The sequence below is a fragment of the Coptis chinensis genome, chromosome 8, assembly GCF_015680905.1.
Source record: "Coptis chinensis isolate HL-2020 chromosome 8, ASM1568090v1, whole genome shotgun sequence".
Taxonomy (NCBI): Eukaryota; Viridiplantae; Streptophyta; class Magnoliopsida; order Ranunculales; family Ranunculaceae; genus Coptis; species Coptis chinensis.
The window spans coordinates 54944428-54965806 of NC_141463.1; positions in this window are offsets into that span (position 1 = coordinate 54944428).

A 21379-nucleotide genomic window follows, 5' to 3' on the forward strand; every position below is an offset into this window, starting at 1 on the left:
GAAATTAGCACAAGAGAAAGTACAACCCAAAGGTGTGCTTCCAGGTCAAGCGATACCTAATCCTAAAACAACAAACACAGCCTTTGAGGTAAACGGTAATACTAGTACTGAAAATGCAAACGTAGGTGAGCTAAATGCCATCACCACTCTCCGTTCTGGCAGAGTGGTTGATAACGCCGTAACTATGCCTATAGTTACCCCACCAGTAGTCCCTACACCGGATATCGAACTAGATACCTGATAAGAGCCCAAAACTGTAGTTTTAACCCTTTAACAGTCATACTTTTAGACCAATTATGTGAGTAATAATTAAGAGTTAACACTGATTACGTGTTTTTATGCATTTCAGCCTTCAAAGTCCATTATGTGCACAAATGTGCCACTTTAGCAAGATAAAGGAGCAAAGGTCGGTTACTAAGGAGTTTCATGATTAAAGGCCAAGTTTCAAGAAGACAAAGCCTTTCTAAAAGCCCGGTCAAAAGCTGAAAAGTCGACGCGGGCAGAAACAATACACAAAGTCAGCAGAACTTCCAAAGGACATATCTTTGGACTCAGACCTCGGAATGGGGCCTACCTTATGGTAAAACGACCAGCTCGGAAAGAGCTTTCCAATGGTCTAAGCCTTGACCCAATCAGAGGAGCAGAAGTGGACGGAAAGTCTGTTGAAGTCAACTGCAGCTGAAGAGGCCTTTCTGGACTGAAAGAATTGGGTTTTGGGCCTGATTCTCTGGCACAAAACATGGCTCCAAGCCCATGCACGATTTTTGGATCTGAAAGTATAAAAACAAAAGCTTAATTCTTGGTTAATGGTAGATAGTTAATGGTAGATAGTTAGACCTAGAAATAGATTAGATTAGTAGCCTCCATTAATGAATTCTAGATTTAGTTTTTCATGTAGATTAATTAAGTTTAGTTCCATTTCAATTATTGTATTAGATTAAACCTTTGAATCTTGTTCTTCATTTTGATTAGATCAATAAACTAGTATTTTTATTAATTTCGATTTTGTCATTTCCATTTCTAGATCTAATTTCAATTCCTGTCCTTATTTCATTTGAGTCATTAAATTAGATTTCATTATTGTTTAATTAAGTAAATTTCAATTCTTTATATCATGTTTAGTTTAAATGTAATCGGAAATGATTGCGTAATGATTCTCGGCTAAACCTCCATTAGAGGGGGTTGAGAAGCCTTGATGAAAGCTTGATTCCGAATATCGTAGAATCGTCGTAATTTCCTTTCCACTCTAGAAACAATTAGTTCACCATGAGAATGGGTTTAATCATTCACATGCTAGTTATGAATTGGTAGGAATGCCATGTGTAATTAGGGATTAGGAAGAACCAATTGTTCTCAGGCGATTCAATTCGGATTACTGACGATTAATCGTTAATAGGATTAAGTCGAGTTAAGGTGGAATCAATCCCCCTCTAACTCCTTATCATAGAATCAACGTAGCATTCCCTTAGTTATTCCCATCGTCGACTAGTTGCATTTCGTGGGTAGTTGCATTGTAGTCTAGTTGCCTTTTTCGTAAATCTCTCATTAGACTTTAAGTAGAGAGTACAAACACGTGAGAACACAGCATGCGGAAGGACTAGGAGTGGAACGAATCACTCTACTCCACTATATCTCATAGGATTGAGAGTAGAAATCTTTGATAAACATAGACCCTTAAGATTAGTTTAGTTTTACTTGCGTTTTGAGTTTCATCGCTTTATTTCGTAGGTAAGACTATTAAATTTAAGCATTCATCAATACCGAAATGATAACAGAAGATCATACCCCTGTAGAGGTACCAGTTAAACCACAATCTAAGAAACAGAAAGCCAAGGTTAAACATCATGTTGATCCATATGCTAAATATAGAGAGAAACCACTATTTCCTTAAAGATTAGCTATGTTAAACAAGGATAAAAATTTTGACGAGATTAGGGAAGTTTTTAAAAATCTAACGATAAACTTACCTTTTTTTTAAGCAATTAAAAAGTTACCTCACCATGCTAAGTTTCTCAAAGAGTTGTGCACTACTAGGCGTAAAACAAAGATTCCTAAAGACGCATTTTTAACTGAACAGTTTCCAACTTTAACGGAACACAATGGAATCGTTAAGTACAAGGACTCTGGCCGTCCTACTGTACAATACACCTTAGGGGATACTTACATGACCACTACTTTATTAGACCTGGGGGTGAGTGTTAACTTACTCCCTTATTATTTATATAAACAAATAGGTCTACAGGAGATGCAACCTACAACAATGACGTTGCAATTAGCTGATAGGTCTATAAAGTATCCTAAGGGAGTAGTGGAAAACATGCTGGTTAAGGTTCAGGATTTCTACTATCCTGCGGATTTTGTTATCCTCGATACAGAAGTCGCTAACGATTCTGTTCCGATCATTTTAGGGCGCCCTTTCTTGGCAACTGCCAACGCACTTATAAACTGCCGAGATAGTTCGATGTCCTTGTCTTTTGGCCATCTTTCTATTGAGCTCAATGTTTTTAAAATGAGAAAACAGTTTCCTGACAAGAATATCAATGGAGAGGTTAGCATGATCGAGAGCTTAGCTCATGATTATTTCAAAACCACGTTTCCCGATGATCAGATGCACAAATTCCTTTCCTTTAAAAGTTCCAACTTCGACGAGAACTCCCTGGAAGTCGAGGAAGATTTCCTTCATCTCTTTTGCAACTCTTCCTTGCCACCTCGCAAGTCCCACCCTGCCAACATTCTTTCATCCCTTGACACTATAACGGAAGATGAATTTTTCATCCTCTATCCCAGTGATTCTTTTGACCCACCTATTGAGGAATGTCTTGCATATCTCAAGGCTTCTAATGATCTAGACCTGAGAGCTCTAGCTGACACTCATTCATCTTCCATCACCAATTTTCCCCACCTTCCACCTTTTCAAAGGAACCTAGAGTTTGCGCTTGACCCTCTTGCTTTTTCTCTGCTTAATGATTTTCTAAATCCTCTTAATACAGAAATAATTCCCAAGGGAAAGGCACTTGACACCTTCATTTTCAGAATTGAGACAGTTCCCACCTACACAATGAATGATTTTTGTGCTAAACCCACATTCTCATTTCTTCCATTCCTTACATCTAAAATTTATCCATATCCACCATATCTTCCACAAACATCCATTTTCTCACGATCATTCACTTGGACACCCTCTCGTTCAAAGATGAAAAAGAAGGTGCATGCGCAGTTACGTTCTAGATCTATCAGACTTCGCTTCCATTTCACTAAGTTGCATCGTAGAAAATCTTGGTGTTTGATTCTTTTTGGGGGTGCATTCCATGTTATTTATTTATGGAAAGACCCACAACTCTTTAGGTTGTTGATTTATGGAAAAATGCAGGGTATATATATATATCCAGTTATTTGTTAAAGTCTCGAGTATCTGACTTTAAACGACTCATTTTGTTATTTAGTGTACTTTCTTACAATTCCATATATTGGTTAGTGCACCATTCAGGTAACCGGGCCCTCCCTATGGAGTGTGTGGCTGTAAGTACTGGATCCTAAGTCCACGGTTAACATAATTCACGTTTTCCACTCTTGCATGTTTTCTCAATTTTTTAGTCATGTTTCTCTATGGTATGAATTATGTCTTTATTGTTTTTCATTTTTTTATATTAAATCTTATTCATAAAAAGTAAAAAAAATATATCAAAACTATAAAAATAGTAATTTAGGAAGTCTCGGGAATCTGACTTTAAAAGACCCATGTTTAAAACAAATTTTCTAAACTTTGTTATCTAAAATTTGTTTGGGGTGGGGTGTTCATTTTTCCGACCTTGATTGCTCAACTTTCCATTTTTGTTGCTTAGGCCATTTAATCATATTTCGATTTGGGTTGACATTATCTATGAATTTAGATTTCATTCGTTCGCATAACTTACGTCACGCACGCACTTAAAGGCGTTTTCTATCTTTTTATATGTCATCCATGGTTGGAATAGAGTGTTTTATGGATCATTGGATTGGAAATTCTCTCCTGATCATTTCCATAGCTTATTCGAAAAAATTGGACCGGTAACGAAGCGGCAATTTTAGTTTGAAGTTGTGCGAAAAATCGGCAGATTTTGAAATCGAATTGGGCTTGGGCACAAATCTCGCATGCACGTGTCACGCACGTGCATCCCCTTTCTTCAACCCAAAACAGATCGGGAGTTTTCCCCTTTACCTCCACCATTAGCAAAGCTTATAAACCCTAACCTAAAAAAAAAAAACTAAACCCACCCTCACCCAAAGTTAAACCAAATCCAAAAACTCCTCCAAACCTCTCCCACACCATTTCAATCCTTTCCCACCACCGAAAACATACAAAAATTAACAAATTTCGAACTGGCACCACCACCACTACCGCGCCTCCTCCCATTATTTTTAGTGAGTTTGTTTCAAAACTCGTCTCCCTACCTTATTCAAACCCACAAATCTTATCAAAATTTCAATGGCTCAAAGACGAAGAATTTTGCCAGAACAAGTTTTTACGGCCGACCACTTCGCGCCGTTTTACAGTGACAAGATGATTAGGAGAGATTGGAGGCATTTGTCGTATTCAACGAATGATTTTTATCACGAAGATTTGGTCCGAAAATTTTATAGGACGAGGGAGTTGGATGGAAATAGAATTTTTGTTAAGGTGGCCGGGACGAGGAGGGAAGTATCTACGAGGTTGTTGGCTGAGATTTTAGGCATTCCGCCTAGACGCCATCTCGATGCCACATTGCAAGAATCCCAATTTGGTGGGATCGAGCCTTTGATGAACGCGACGGTGTTGGAGAAAAACTATAATGCGAGCTCGCATTGTGTTCGCCAGTCGTCTCTGCGAACCAACCAGCTAGTTGTAGTTCTGTGGATTGGTAGGAATGTCATCAGGAAGGAGAAGGTCAGTGACATCAGTCTGAACTGCCTTCACATTCTATGGATACTCTAGGAGCAAAAGTATGAATTCTGTATTCTCGGGTTTTTTAGTAATATGATTAGGGGAGTTGGGAAGAGTATTGCACCTCTCCCTGTTTTGATAACAAAGATCATGATAACTGTGAGAGCAACTCCAAAAACTGAGCGTACTATAATTAAGTTGCATACGAATGTCATAGTATATACGGACTGTGTTCAGAAGGTTTAGAGGTTGCCTGGAGAGAGGGTCGTGGAAGAGACTGATTCGGATGATGATGAGGAGAACACGACATGTTTTGATGCCGATGCCTTGGAGAGGTGTACGTCTGATGCAGAACACATGTCGGTACTTCATTGTGGCATGGGTTCTCTCAATACTATTTGTGAAGATCTTTGAACTCGCCAGACTGTCATACATCGTAACTATGAGACTTCGTGCCCGGTAGCGAGGGATGGCGTTAAGAAACAGATGAAGACATGGATGGATGCGATGCAAGTTCCGAGAAGATATGCTTGAACGCTTCCCACCCCACGGGGGTTCTTCTACTGAGGAGGCGTCTGTGAGGCACGAGCGTCGTTGCCGAAGGGCGGATGGCTCAGGCCCATCGGGAGCTCAGAGCCCATCCTTATCTCATGCTCCATCCTCTACCAGCAGCGCGTGGTTTAGGGATATTATGAGTTGATGTTGTTTTTTATTTGTTTTTATTAGTTCGGATGTTAATTTTTGAATATTGTAGTTAAATTTGAATTCGGTAGTTAATTGTATTTGAATTTCAATTTTAATGTAATCTGGTTCTTTTCAAATTGTGTGTTGATTTTATTGTTAATCCCACCTTCCCGAATTGTTTGGGGGTGGTACTATTTATTCTAGCATGATTTTTATATGATCCTCAATTTTAGAAGTTGTTTTAGAGTGATTGTTGGGAATATTGCCGATATTGACAAGCTATGAGTAGATATGGTGGTAGGATGAAATCTAAAAGAGTTTAGAAGTTACTATTCTAAATTCAATCTAAAAGATATTAGGTTTGTTTTATAATCAAGAATATGGGTTGTTTCCGTTTTTGGTTTCGAAAATATTTTGTTTTGGGCAATTGCCTTAAAACTTTTTGGCAACTTGCCGATTCGTTTTGGAAGCTCACAGCCTATATAAACTTCCTTCATTCTACACTCACAACCACACTACATCCCACTTTCATCTCTCACCTTTCACTCCCAAGTTTCCCTCTTTTCTTCTTCACTTTAGCACTTCAGTTGCATCGTGGCGCCAAGCGCCTCAGTTGGCGCTACTTCCCCCCACCCCCACCAGAACTTCGAAATTCACCAAAGCGCGACCCGCGCCCATCCCAGGCAAAAAGTGAGCACACCCTACGCCTAAGTGCATGGAACTCGAAATTCACCAAGGCGCACCCCATGCCCATCCCAAGCTAAAAGTGAGCGTGCCCTGCGCCTAAGCCGATCATAGCCTGAACACACCCTGCACTCTACCCAAGCATAGTTTGAGCACCCCCTGCGCTCTGACATCTGTAGGCATGAAAAATTCCAATTTTTTGTGGATTGTTCCAGGATCGTTTGCAGCTGTTCTAGAGAGTAGCTTTGTGATGACATCTCCTATAGTGATACCGGAGCAGTCTTTCGAAGACTTGTTGGGAAGCGAGACTTATGGAGGTTGGTTCCACGACAAGATTTTGCAGTTAGGATGGAGGCATCTACTGGTAAGTGATGATGACTCGTGTTCACCTTAGCTTACTGCATATTTTTACAATAATGTTAGTTTCTATTGTAACCAAGATGGAGAACAAAAATTCTCCGTTGTAGTTTATAGCACGCCACTAGAATTCAATAAGTATTTGCTAGCATTAGTTTTGGGATTACCAATACCTGATCCTATTCACACGTGGGGATATATGACTGATAATGCATACCTCTATGACTATATGTAACGCCCGTATTTTTAAATACATATTTTTCTATTTAATTAATTAATTTAATTATTTATTTATTTTCAAAATTCGTCGGATTGGACTCGGGATACGTGGGCCTGGTTTTTGGGCCCGAATCGGTGTTGGGCTTGGGTTTCGGACCCAAGTATATAAACACTTTTTTCTAGAAAATAGGGTTCAGAGAATAATAAAATAATGAAAATGGAGGCAGAGAGAAGCTGGTTTGCTGGAGCGTTAGAGCGCGACGAATCGGACGACGAGGGATTAGTCAAGCTGTTCATACGGGTGAGTAGATATTTGGCTATTTCACCGGATTTATAGTTTTCGCATATCTGTATACTGTTTAATATTTCTGTTTTACTGTTCATTATCCTGTTGTATTGGAATTCGTGCTATTTGTGTTATTAAATTTTATTAAATTCGGATTTGTATTAAACTGTCCAAACTTTGTGAGTTGGGTAAACTGTCGAAGCTTCGACAGAGCATCAATGGCGTCGCCCAATAGTTGAACGAAATCATATTTGGCTTGTGTGAACTTTCTTCTTGTTGTGGATTGGTTGCTTGGATGAGGTGGGTTTAAAATCGGTTGTGAGGAGTTGTTACAGCTCTGACGGTGCGTCCATGGCGTCGTCGCGATTCGGTGGATGGGGGAAGTGTATGGTTTGAACTGTCGGAGGGCGTCGAGTTTGAAATGGGGGTCGTGTGTGTGGTGGGGGAGGGAGGCTGAGCCCAAACCTCCTCCCTCAGAATGTAAAAAAAACGTCATTACTGTCATACTGTGGTTGTAACTTTTGTAATTTTGTTTGGTTGGTTTTTGTTGGTTTGAGGAATCGTTGGTGGTGGTTGTTTGATGGAGTGTGTTTGAGTGTGTGAGGGCTGAAAATGGTGGCTGTTGGAAGCTTGGGGGAAGCCATTAATGGCGGTCACGATTTTTAGATCTAGATTTGATGAAGTTAGGATTTGAATGATTTGAGGAATGTGTGTTTGTTAATGTTGTTGGGTTTGTTATGGGGGTTAAAACCGCCTGATCAAAATGGGTGGTCGATTAGTGCTTGGTGGTGGCGGATTTGCTGGTGGTGGAGGAGAGAAGTTTGGGGAAGAAGATGACCGGCTGGACTTGGGCCTGGGTCGATTTCCCTTGGGCCTTGGTTGGTTGGTTTTGTTTTGGGCCGGCTATTTTGATTGGTTGGGCCGGATTCTAGTTTAGTTTCTTGGGCCAGTTTTTATGATTTTGTTTGGGCCCAATTTAATTAAGTTTTGGGACCAGTTCTAATATTAGTCTATGGGCCGTTTCATTTGTATTTTTTGACCGAACCACTTAACTGTTTTGGGCCCGTTTCTAATATTGCTTGGGGCAGTCCATAGGACTTAAAATAGATCCAATTGGGTCAGGTAAAATAAATAAGTGGACTTTTAGACTTTCGGGTTCTAAGGTTTGGGCTTGGCCAGTTGGGTCCGAACCATGACCTTGGTCATGAGCCCAGGAGCCATGCACCCTTGACCTTAGCCATGAACCATGGCTACGACTCTGAACCTGTCGAACACGGAAACGACAGTTTGACTTTGACAATGACAGTTTGACTTCGACCATGACGTGTTGATTTTGACGTTGACCATGATGTGTTGACTTTGACCATGATGGGTTGACTTTGATTTTGACCATGATGTGTTGACTTTGACCATGATGGGTTGACTTTGATTTTGACCATGATGGGTTGACTTTGACCGTTGACATTGGACTTTGACTTTGACCATGATGGGTTGACTTTGGCTTTGACCATGATGTGTTGACTTTGACCATGATGGGTTGACTTTGATTTTTGACCATGATGTGTTGACTTTGACCTTGACCATGAGGTGTTGACCTTTGACCGTTGACTTTGACTGTTGACCGTTTACTTTGACCGTTGACTGTGAATGTTGACTTTTCCAGTTTTTCATATGTTTGTTTATATGGACAAATATAGTAATAAAATATTGTCGATATTATATAACTTGGATGGTCATTATCTAATTTAGATTTGGCGTGAGTAGTGTGTAAAAGCATATATATATATTGGGCTTTGATTGTGGGTATGGATTTTGTTTATTTGTGCTCACGTTTATGTGTATATTATATGGACACATATAGTAATAAAATCTTTGTGGAAGCTTGTATATTTGGTTGTCATTATCTAAGAAAAGATTTGACATTGATGTTGTGTATTTTGACACGTGGCGATATTGAGATGTTAGGAGACATTATATTCCTAAGACGCGTTATAATAAAGATGTATCGACGATCGTTGAAGCATTGTGACATGATATAATATGCTTGGGATAGTTATATTAATGTAATATCTTGGAGAAATGTATATACACTCCATTATTTTATATGTGAGATGCTAATATAGTATCGGTGAATATTTGCCCACGGGAGTGTGGTGTAGTCTGCAATAATATATTAAGCGTGAAAGAATGAAAGTGACTATGAGATATAATTGAGATGTTTCTAGATATTATGGCTTAGTGCAATAAGGTAATTGACCTGCCGCGATATATAGTAGAAATGTTTATGAGTCATTAATGTATGACACCGAATAAATTACATAACGAAAATCCTAGAACCCCGACTACCACAACTCATGTGATTGGCCCTTCCGGCGTTTCATTAATCTGAATGGCCTTGGCCGCCCTTCCGGCGTTTGATTAAAATTTGAATGGCCTTCGGCCCTCCCTCGGGCGAACCGAATAGTGGCTTGATTTTTCCGTTAAGCAAAATAGAAACGATGATCGCAAATATTTTTATGCCGAATAGTGGCGATTTTTACATAATTGCTTCCGTGTGAGGATTTACGGTGTCGCGGCATCCCGCTCGAGGTGGTTACGCCGGGGGTGGTTCATTATGTAAGGGGAGGCATGTGGATGTACATGTTCGGCGTTGGGTAGCGATTGTGGTAGCCAGGGAAACTAGGTAAGACATAGATACGACGTGATTTTAGGGACACGCAAAGAAAGCTTTAAATAATCTAATTATGGTAACATGCTTGGTTGATTATTTGTGTAGTTGAACCTAAGGCGCCTCGATGGAGGAACTACATGCCTTATTTATTATGCGTATAGTTTGTTGTGTGGTTAGTGGGAAGTTAAGGCGCCTCAGTGGAGGAACTACCTGCCTTACTTATTGTAGTTAAGAATGTCATATTAGTTGTTGGAAGTTAAGGCGCCTCAGTGGAGGAACTACCTGCCTTAATTATGGTGCTTAAGGATGTTGTATTAGTCGTTGAAAGTTAAGGCGCCTCGGTAGAGGAACTAACTGCCTTACGGATTGTGTATATATATGTAATACTATATGTTGTTTTTTTAGGGCTACTCACACCAGCATTGTTTATAATGCTGACCCGATTTGCATGTTTGCTTATCGGGTGTGTTCATTAAATGAACATAGTTGATAAGTCTTGACAGGTTTAGTGATGAAGAAGATTGGTTGCTGCTTGTGGTTTGCGTTAGCATTGCATCTCAGGTTGAGTTTTGTTTTCCCTTGAGGTGATTTCAGTTGAGATAATATTATTTGCATTTTCATTTGTAAATTGTTTTTGGTAATGAAGATGATTGTTGTTTAAGTTAAAATTTTATTGGTTTTTAATTATCCGCATATTTTAAAACTGTTTATGGTTTTTGGGAATGGAGAGTGCGTCACACCTCGGAGATCGAAGAGTCGAGAACAAATAATGTTTTTAGAATTCTGTCGAAATTCGGGGTGTGACACTATACATATTTCCATGAGTATAATAGGGGAGGGGTGTTTCGTGTAATGGACCAAGGGCAATATAGTATAGCCCTTGGTAGCCTGTCCCTAAATGTAGGCACCACCATGTTATTCATCCTGTTGAATATTTTAGGGGAGTGGCAGTTTACTTCTTCAAATAGTACCGTTGGTGACATTTTCCTTGCTTTAGCTGAGGGACGTCGCCAATATGACATTCCCTGAGTTTTAGTGGCTACTCTTAAAAGAGCCCAAAGCATGAGGCATAAGTATCTTCTTATGCCTGTTTTGGTTTGCCGCATCATGCATGGTTGTTTACCTGTATTTTGTACCCAGTTCACGAATTAGAAAAGGGTTAAAGTCATGAGACCCACCAATTGGGTGGTTCGTTCATTTCGAGTAATGACTTGGCTGGGATGGCAGGTGCAGCCTCATTTGGTTGCCCCTTACATCCCATCAGACATAGTAACACTCAACAGATTAGCACAAGTTGATGACACACGGCGACGTTCTTGGCAAGTTATCATGGCATGGCAGGACGCGAAGGAACCTAATCTCTTTGGAGAGGAAGATGAGGAGGATGACGCTTAAACAGGAGTTAAGGTAAGTTTTTAGTTCAGTTAGCAGTATCTGCTTATGTCCCAAGCAATTTGATTCTTGTTAACCCCATTGATAAACATAAAAATGATAGTTTACTGATAAAAGCCCAAAACTGTAGTTTTAACCCCTTAACAATCGTACTTTTAGACCAATTATGTGAATAATAAGTAAGAGTTAATACTGATTACGTGTTTTTATGCATTTCAGGCTTCAGAGTCTATTATGTGCAAAAATGTGCCACTTTAGCGAGATAAAGGAGCAAAGGTCGGTTGCTAAGGAGTTCTGTGATTAAAGGCCAATTTCCAAGAAGACAAAGCCTCTGTAAAGCCCGGTCAAAAGATGAAAAATCAAAGTCCATGCGGGCGAAACTTGATTACAAAAGTCAACAGAACTTCCGAATACCATATCTTTGGACTCAGACCTCGGAATTGGGCCTACCTTACGTCAAAACGACCGGCTCGGAAAGAGCTTTCCAATGGTCCAATCCTTGGCCCAATAAGAGGAGCAAAAGTGGACAAAAAGTCTGTCGAAGTCAACTGCAGCTGAAGAGGCCTTTTTGGACTGAAAGAATTGGGTTTTGGGCCTGATTCTCTGGCCCAAAACATGGCTCCAAGCCCATGCACGATTTTTGGATCTGAAAGTATAAAAACAAGAGCTTGACTCTTTGTTAATGGTAGATAGTTAGGTTAGAAAATAAATTAGGTTAGGATAAGAAAAGTAGCCATTAAACCTTAGTTATAGATCTAGTTTTAGATTAATTAATTAGTTTTTATTCTTGCCTTAAATTCAGTATTACATTATTGTTATTTCTATTCATTAGATAAATAAAGTTAATTAGTTCTCCATAATCTAGTTTCATTTTCATTTATTTATTAGCTTAAATCCTTAGATTTACTTATTTGTCATTATTAGTTTAATTCAATTATTGCATGAGTAGTTTCGAATTGAGTTTAAACAAGTAAAGTTCAAATCTTTATATTATGTCTTGTTTAGATTCCATGAGAAATGATAGTCTTATGATTCTCGGCTAAACCTCCATTAGAGGGGGTTGAAAAACCTTGATGAAGCTTGATTTCGATTAGCATAGAATAGTCGTAATTTCCCATTCAACTCTAGAAGTAATTAGTCCACCATGAGAATGGGGTTGAATACTTCACATGCTAGATGTTAGTTGGTAGAGATTACCATGAACACTAGGGATTAGGAAGAACCAATTGTTCTCAAGCGTAGCACTTCATTTGGATTCTGACGATTAATTAAATCTCCGTTAGTAAATTAAGTTGAGTTAAGGTGGATTCAAATCCCCCCTAATTCCTTATCATTGAATCATTTTAGTTCATACCTTGTTATTTGAATTATCGCGTCTTGTTAGTATAAATTGAATCCGTAGTATAATCGTAGAATAGAAATTTCACATAACACATTACTCTCACCATTGTTCTTTGTGTTCGTTCAATTGTATTTGTTTAAGTCTTGAGAGTTAAGAGTGGAACAATTCCGTACTCTATATATTGCATGAATATATATGTGAGAGTAGGAAATAAATTATTGATACCGTAAGAATAAGGTTAGAGTAATCTAATTGAGTTTTTACGGGTTATCATTTACCTATGAAATGAACGATAAAACTCAAAACGTAAGTAAACTAAAACTTAAATACGTGCTTAATTTATCAAGTTTTCTACTCTCAATTCTATCGAAATAGAGTGGAGTAACAAATTCGTTCCACTCCTAGTTCTTTAGCATGGAATGATTTCTAGTTTAATTAATCGGTCTTAAGTCTAGTGAGAGATTTACGAAGGGAATTCTATACTACGAGGGGAAAACAATTAACAAGTTACGAATAACGAAATGAGAGAATGCTAAGGGTTTGAATCTAGATAAAGAATTAAAGGGAATTGAATCCACCTTAACTCGACTTAATCCTACTAACAAAGACTCGTCGTGATCCAAATTGAATGCTTTGCATATCAAAATAGTAATTATAATCCCTAATTATACATGGCATTTCTACCAATTCATAACTAGCATGTGAGCGATTAAACCCATTCTCATGGAGAATTAATCGTTTCTAGAGTGGAATAATTATCACGATGATTTCTAAGTTTAACAAAGATCAAGTGTCATCAAGGCTTCTTCAACCCCTCTAATGGAGGTTTAGCCTTGATTCATACCACTATCATTTCCCATTGATTTAAAACTAGACATCATATAAAAATTCTATCTTTATGCAATTTATCTAAACAATAATTTAAATCTCCAGTAATAACTAGGAAATTAATAACAAGTAATAAGGGAATTTAGATCTAAACAATTGTAAATGACAAAAACGAAATTGACAAACTAGCTATTTTATTTATCAACTAATGAAGAACAATGATTCTAAAGATTAATCTAAAACAAGAATTGAAATGAACTAAACTTAATTTTTTTTTTTAATGAAAACTAGATCTAGAATTATCTATAGTTTTAGGTCTAACTAGCTACCATTAACAAAGAGCTAAGCTTTTATTTTTATATGTTCAGATCCAAAAATCGTGCATGGGCTTGGAGCCATGTTTTAGGCCAGAGAATCAGGCCCAAAACCCAATTCTTTCAGTCCAAAAAGGCCTATTCAGCTGCAGTTGGCTTCGACAGACTTTTTGTCCACTTTCGCTCCTTTGATTGGGCCAAGGCTTGGACCATTGGAAAGCTCTTTCCGAGCCGGTCCTTTTGACATAAGGTAGACCCCATTCCGAGGTCTGAGTCCAAAGATACAGCCTTCGGAAGTTCTGCTGACTTGTGTGCTGTTTCTGCCCGCGTTCACTATGACTTTTCAGCTTTGACCGGGCTTTAGAAAGGCTTTGTCTTCTGGAATCTTGGCCTTTAATCACAGAACTCCTTAACAACCAACCATTGCTCCTTTATCTCATCAAAGTGGCACATTTCTGCACATAATTGACTTTGAAGCCTGAAAGGCATAAAAACACGTAATCAGTATTAATTCTTAATTATTACTCACATAATTGGTCTAAAAATATAACTGTTACAGGGTTAAAACTATAGTTTTGGGCTCTTATCACCCATAACGGGTGGAACTCATATAGAGTTGCGTCTGTTTTTCTTTTTCTATATTAGTATGTTTTAACCTTGTTTTGCAGATGTTCCAGAATTTCACATGTTTCCATGGTATTTCTCTACCTTTTTTATTTAAACACTTCGAGGACAAAGCATGCTTCTTGTTTGGGGGCATAGAAACACGTGTAATTAAGGCATCTGTTAGGATATATATATGTACATTATGCACTTGTTTTCTAGTAAAAATTTAAAAATTTCAAAAAAATAAATAAATAAAAAGTTATGTTATACACTTAGGAATATTGGTATTGTTTTCTTTCTCTATGCTCTAAATAATCTACAAGTCTCACGTAGCTTTTGCATTAGAATAATTTCTAGGAACTTAGGTTAATATGTAGGTAATAATCCTTGCATCTATCTATAAATATATTATATTAGTATCTATGATTGTTTGGCAGTAAGTTTCTAAAATCTAGGCTAGAGTACTTATTCTACAAATCCTGTGAGAATATAGCATAAAGCCTTATATGAGTGAAATATTTGAGAAATGACACAAGGGAGAAGTAAAATCCGGATAGAGAAATCACATGTCCACCTGCTTGATTACTATACCATATCCTAAGAGAGAATTTAGGCCCTCTTTGGATCGATATAGCCAGAAATTCAAACCTTATAAAATTATTTTACGCTAGTCCCCCCCTTTTGAGCCTTTCTTTAGCCTTTCATAAACCGCAAATCCTTCACCCTATTAAAAAAATAAAAAATAAAAAATAAAAAATCAGCCTACCCATTCTTTGAATGAGTCTAAGAATAGAGATGAAGAATAGAAAAGAGAAAGACCTTTGAAATCAAGAATTTGTTAGTCGCTACAGATAAGAAAAGAAAGTTTCCATCTAAATAAAAATAAATAAATAAATAAAAATAAAGAGTTAGAACTCCAAAAAATAGAATCAAAAGAGTCAAAAGCCAAAGAAAAAGAAAAAATATATATACGGCTAAGGATGGAAACAAAGTGTAGAAGCAAAAGTAAAGAATAAGGTTTTCTCTAGTTACATAATATGAAGACTCTATTATCTTAGACTTGTCCATTTTGAATATCCATTTCCTTCCTTCTTAAACCATCTCCTAATCCCCGCAACACCTAATAAAGACCTTTAGCTCAATTAGGAATAGGTTAGTGTGATAGTAAGTGGCAGATGTGTTTGATCGACTCCGGCTTCCTTGTGTGTCATTGAGATTGTAAGGTAAAGTGTGCCCAATCGCATTACCGGAGTAGCTAAACTTGAGCAAAAAAATCAGAGTGGTTTTTGTCTTGACATTTATGTGAGGACCTACTTAAGGACGTTATTCCAAGTTTTCAGAAACGGACCTGCTAGTGCATTTCATAGTATTACTCATCGTATATATGTTTATTTATAAATGATTGATTATTATGCATATATTAGCTTAGGTTTTGACTTGATTATTATGTATTCATTACTAGTGAGGTGTATAGATAGTTGAGGCATAAATAAGGAAACAATAGTTTTATTTCTTAGTCGTTGTAGTATAGATGAAGTTTGTGAGTACCTTCACTGGAAAACTCTCACGAGGCTATAACTCGTTCACTAGGGAATTCCTAGTGGTTTAAGGCCTTATTGCATATGGTCCATGCAATCGCACTCGGCGAAACGAGTAGTTAGAACTCCATTTTTTGTCACTTATTCTAATTTCTCATATTTGCTTGAGGACAAGCAAAATGTTGTTTGGGGGTGGTTTGATAAGTGCCCAAAACTGTAGTTTAAACCCCATAACAATAATACTTTTAGACCAATTATGCGAGTAATAAATAAGAGTTAATGCTGATTACGTGATTTTATGTATTTCAGGCGTTGGAGTCAATTATGTGCATAAATGTGTCACTTTGGCGAGATAAAGGAGCAAGGGTTGGTTGCTAAGAAGTTCTGTGATTAAAGGCCAAGATTCAAGGAGACACAGTCTTTTTAAAGCCCGGTCAAAGTTGAAAAGTCAAAGTCAACGCGGGAAGAAACAGCACACAAAAGTCAACAGAACTTCCGAAGACCGTATCTTTGGACTCAGACCTCGGAATTGGGCCTACCTTATGTCAAAACGACCAGCTCGGAAAGAGATTTCCAATGGTCAAAGCTTTGACCAAATCAGAGAAGCATAAGTGGACGAAAAGTCTATTGAAAAAAAATTCAGTTGAAAAGGCCTCTGTAGACTGAAGAAATTGGGTTTTAGGCTCAATTTTCCGGCCCAAAACATGGCTCCTCAGCCCATACACGAAAATGTGGATCTGGTCTCCTCTATTTCAACACACAAGACTTAACCCTTAAGGAATCCATAGTTTTAGGTAGCAAGTAGCCATTAGAGAATAATTCTAGATCTAGTTTTAGACTCTATTAATTAGTTTTCATATCTTGTTTAGATCTAGTTTTACCTTTCAATTAATTAGTGTTAGAACAAGTAGATTATTATTTTAGAATCAATTATTAGTTTCATAATAAAGTATTCATTTTCATCTCAATTTAGCTTATTAATTAAATTCTTATTTAGTTTTAGTATTGTTAAATTCATATCTTAGTTGTTAATCATTTTTTAGTGTTAATTTAGTTTTGAATTCTTGATTAGTTCAAATTAGTAAAGTTAGAATCTTTATATTATGTCTTGTTTGAATTCAATTGGAAATGATAGTTTGATGAATCAAGGCTAAACCTCCATTAGGGGGGTTTGATGAAGCCTTGATGAAAACTTGATTGTGTAGTGTAGAACTAGTTGTAAGAGCCTATTCCACTCTAGAAGGTAGTTGATTCGCCATGAGAATGGGTTGAACTTTCTCACATGCTAGTCATTATTTGGTAGAGATTGTCATGATTGATTAGGGATTAGTACGACCAATTCTTATCGTAAGAACGTAAGAATTGGATTACAACAATCTATACTAGTTTATTAAGTTAGATTCAAGGTGGATTCAATTTCTCCTAATTCTTTATCTAGATTCACACCTTAGTATTTTCGTCATTTCGTTATTCGTATCTTGTTTAGTATTTGAATTGATATCGTAGTATAATTCCCATCATACTCTCATTGACTTTGGTAGGACCGATAGTCATTGAAAATATTGAATACTAAAGAACTAGGAGTGGAACAAATCTTCTATTCCCACTATATTGCTATAGAATCGAGAGTAAAAAATTTGATAAATTAGACACGTAAAGTTTAGTTTTCGTTTTACTTGCGTTTAAGTTTCATCATTTATGCGTAAGTAAAACTACATTTTACCTTTTATCAACAAATCTGTTCGACAGAACTGTCATGTACTCTGCCATACTGGTCAAGAAACATGGATTCGTTCTGAATCGTTAGGTGTTTGGATACTTCTATGAGGTCCGCTGTATTAGGGACCAATCTTACTACTACCTCATGACCAGAGACAAGAATTCTCCTATCGTCTTTTTTTAGGGAAAGCAGAGTGACGAGGGCTAGGCTAATCAGCTCCTTCGAGTTTTGGGTGATGCGTGAGACGTTCGTCCTCTAGATGCTGATGGTGAGCCAATGGGGATTCTAGTTCCCAGAAAACACACTCATGCTCCAACTAGTAAGTATATTTTCTCATGAATTTTACAATCATTATAAGAGTTTTTTCGACTGAGTTCTTTTACTAGTCTTCCTTAGATGACTCTTTCCCCTGGAACCAATTAATTGCAACGGATGCTGCTATGGTGGATTTCATCAAGAAGATCCCCAAGGATCAAAGGATGCCCTTGGTGATAGTTCTGACCCCACCCGTCTTTTTGAATATTTCAACATGTCTGCTGAAGAACTACTGGCACTTGCCCCCGGCTTTTCCCCTTTTGGGATAAATACAGTGAATTTTGGGCACATAGTACTTCCTCCTCCTGTGGATCAGGATGCTGGACTTCTTCCTTCTCCAGTTCAAGATGAATCCTCTTTGAGTACTAGAAGAAGAGGAAATCGCAAGGAGAAGAGTTCTGTGGCAGCGATGCTGCGACATCGGGCTCAGTTTAGGAGCCTGCTGTCAGTGATGATTGTGTGATTACTGGCTGGAGGGGCCCTGAACTGCCTCATGAACTTCTGGCTACTAGCAATTTTAAGAGGGAAGTACGTGCGTCTAATCGTTCAAGACTGAAGAGAGTTGATCCTGCTCTTACTTCTGATGTTGCCCCATCTGGTAAGAAAATGAAATTTCATCCTCTCTCTATGAATGAAGAAACACTTTTCAAGATTCCTGTGACTATTCCCAATCCTGGTAAGTCTTTTGAGAAAGTAGTTGTACCCCTACCAGTTCCAGACCCCCCCCCCATAGGTTCTGAATAGGTTGGTGATGTTGTACCTTTAACTATTGATCCTTCCCTCCCCGGTGACCGAAAGGGGAAAAGCGTTGCTCAAATAACTGTTGTAACTGTTGCTCTCCCCCCTCCTCGATTTGGAGATAGGAGGGGGGCGAGTGACGACATTCCCTTCTCGCCACAATCTCCAGATTCTCCTGAGAGGGAGATGATCGTGGAGATGAGGCGTTGAGGCCGAACTGATGAGCTTTCCATCACCAACAAGCACTCTATTAATGATGTTGATATCACGCTTGGAGTTCTGGAAGCTGTGCGACTTCCTGTTGATAAAGTTGAAGCCAATATGGCTGGTAGTCTATATATGTCCTTTCATAGATCTCTCGTTTATCTTGCTAAGGTAAAATTTCCTTCTCTGTATAATGTTATGTTTCTCTCATTAGGTTACTTACACACCTTGTATTCTTTTTCATTTGGTAAATAACTTCTTAGCCATGAAAGAACCAATCTTTGCGACCTCATCCAGTACAGCTGCCGATGACATGGCTACTGGTGAGCTGATCTGGGCGAAGGAAGTTGCTAAAAAAAGAGCTGAGGAGCTACAAACCCAGGTTGACCATCTCTTGGCCAGAGAGAAGAAGTCAGACGCTAGTTTCAAGAACATGAGAGAGACCATTGCCAACCTTCGAAATTCTTTAGACAAAGCCCAAAGGGGAGCTGCCAAGGCTGCTTCTTGGAAAGTGAAATTCTTGGAACTGTGTTCTCAATTCACCATTCTATAAGCAAAGAATGACCAAGTTCAAGGGCAGCTTCACCGTAGGAATATTGAAATGAAAACCTTTGGCTAAGCCATTACTCATGCCAATGAAGTCATGACAGGCTATGAGAAGGCTCTCAAGGAGAAACGTCTATGTTTTGAAAAGAAAGCTGGTGATCTTTTGACAGAGACCTCTGAGTTCTATTCCAAGGTGGTCCAGGAGGTAAAGAAGAGGTCAGCTGAAAATGCCATTCATTTTGCTCTTAGAGTACTTGATGTTTCTGAAGAGTCCTTCAATGCAGCTAAACAAGTTAAGTTTGATGACGTTATTGAGACTACTAGGCATGTTTCTTAGTTGGATGATCAGGGGCGGGTGACCAACCCTTTCATCTTATTTTTTGATCTAAATACCAGTATCTTAGTGATTTAGAATGAACTTATGCCCAATGCCTCCTCCTCTTTTGAAGAAGACACCGATGATGACATGCCTCCCGTTCAACTTCTATTTTTGCCTATGCCAGTTTCAAGTGGGTGTTCTGTTCAGCCTTCAACAGTTCCAACTAGTGCATCCACACAGTCAGTTCCAGAAAGTGATCCAAGAGTTCTTGATGCTGGTGCAGCAACAAGTACTTATGCTGAACCAAAGTTCGATTCTACCCCTGCTCAACAGGCTAAGTAAAGACTTAGATATTCAGTTCATGATTTAGAAAACATTTATTTTGAAACAATTATTATATGGGTCTGTAATATTGAGTTGTGTAGCTAACATACTATTTATTTACTGAGCTCTGTAGCTCTTCTAGCTTATGCATGCATTTAAAGCATTTTATATTATATAGCATATAATGACATGTACTACTATGCATATTTTACCCCTGATGCCCCAAAAGTTCATTTGGAAAAACAATAGATGACCCTAATAGGCTAAATAGGTTAAAATGAGGCATAACCAGAATCTGATCAGGATATCATTGGAGCCTTTCAAGTTAATTGTCACTGAAATTTTGATCGTAATAGAGACACAGCGTCCCAGAGGAGCCATGTGTCTTTGCAAAAGTAATTAGGTGCCTTGAGCACAACACTGTGTTTAATAATAATAGGTCCTATTTATTTAAAAAATAAATAGGTTATCGCCAAAACAACAGTGGGGGAGTCTTCCTCAGCGCCATCATGTCAATATAGTTCCAGGCAAATGATTACGTGCTAGAATCTGGATCCAACCCAGATCTTCCGAGCAACCCCCATGTTTGATGTTATGAGAGCTCAACGAACTAGCATACAATTTGGGCTCCCAAGAACACTATCTCTGGTTCCAAGTCAAACTGGCATACAGTTTACTGAATAGTTAGTATGGTTAGATTCCCTAAAGACTTAACCCATCGAGGATAATCGCAGTCTGAAAGAACTGGCGTACAGTTTAAGCTGCAAGGGGATGGAAAAGGAACTGGCATACAGTTCAACTTCCCAAAACTTAGTATCATTGGTTCTAAAGCAAATTGGCATACAATATTCTTGAACAGATAGTGAGAAGATAATTCCCTAAAAGCTTAGTCTATTGTGGATAATAAAGAAAGAACTGGCGCAAGGAATAAATTTGATTGCAAGGTGAGAAACTTTATTGATGACTGGAAGGAATAAACAATGCATAAAGAAGCATGAAATAACAATTTACTGATAGTACTTGCGAAGGTGATGTGCGTTCAATGGTTTGACAAGAACGTCCCCTTCAACAGTACGTAGATAGTAAAAACCAGTTCGGCCAACCTTGTCGATGATGTATGGTCCTTCCTAGTTGGGCCCAAGCTTGCCATTATGCTCTGGGATCTCAAGCAGAACCAGATCGCCAGATTTGAAAGCTTGAATTTGGACTCTCTTGTCGTATGATCTTTTCAGAATCTGCTGGTTGGCAGCCAAGTGCAGTGCGACGCCTTCTCGCTTTTCATATGGGAGATCCATTTCTCTGCATAATATTTCCTCATTGTCCAGGGTGAGCACAACGTCCGACTTCTGAGTGGGAGCTACCAGTTTGGGAGGTATGACAGCTTCAGTTCTG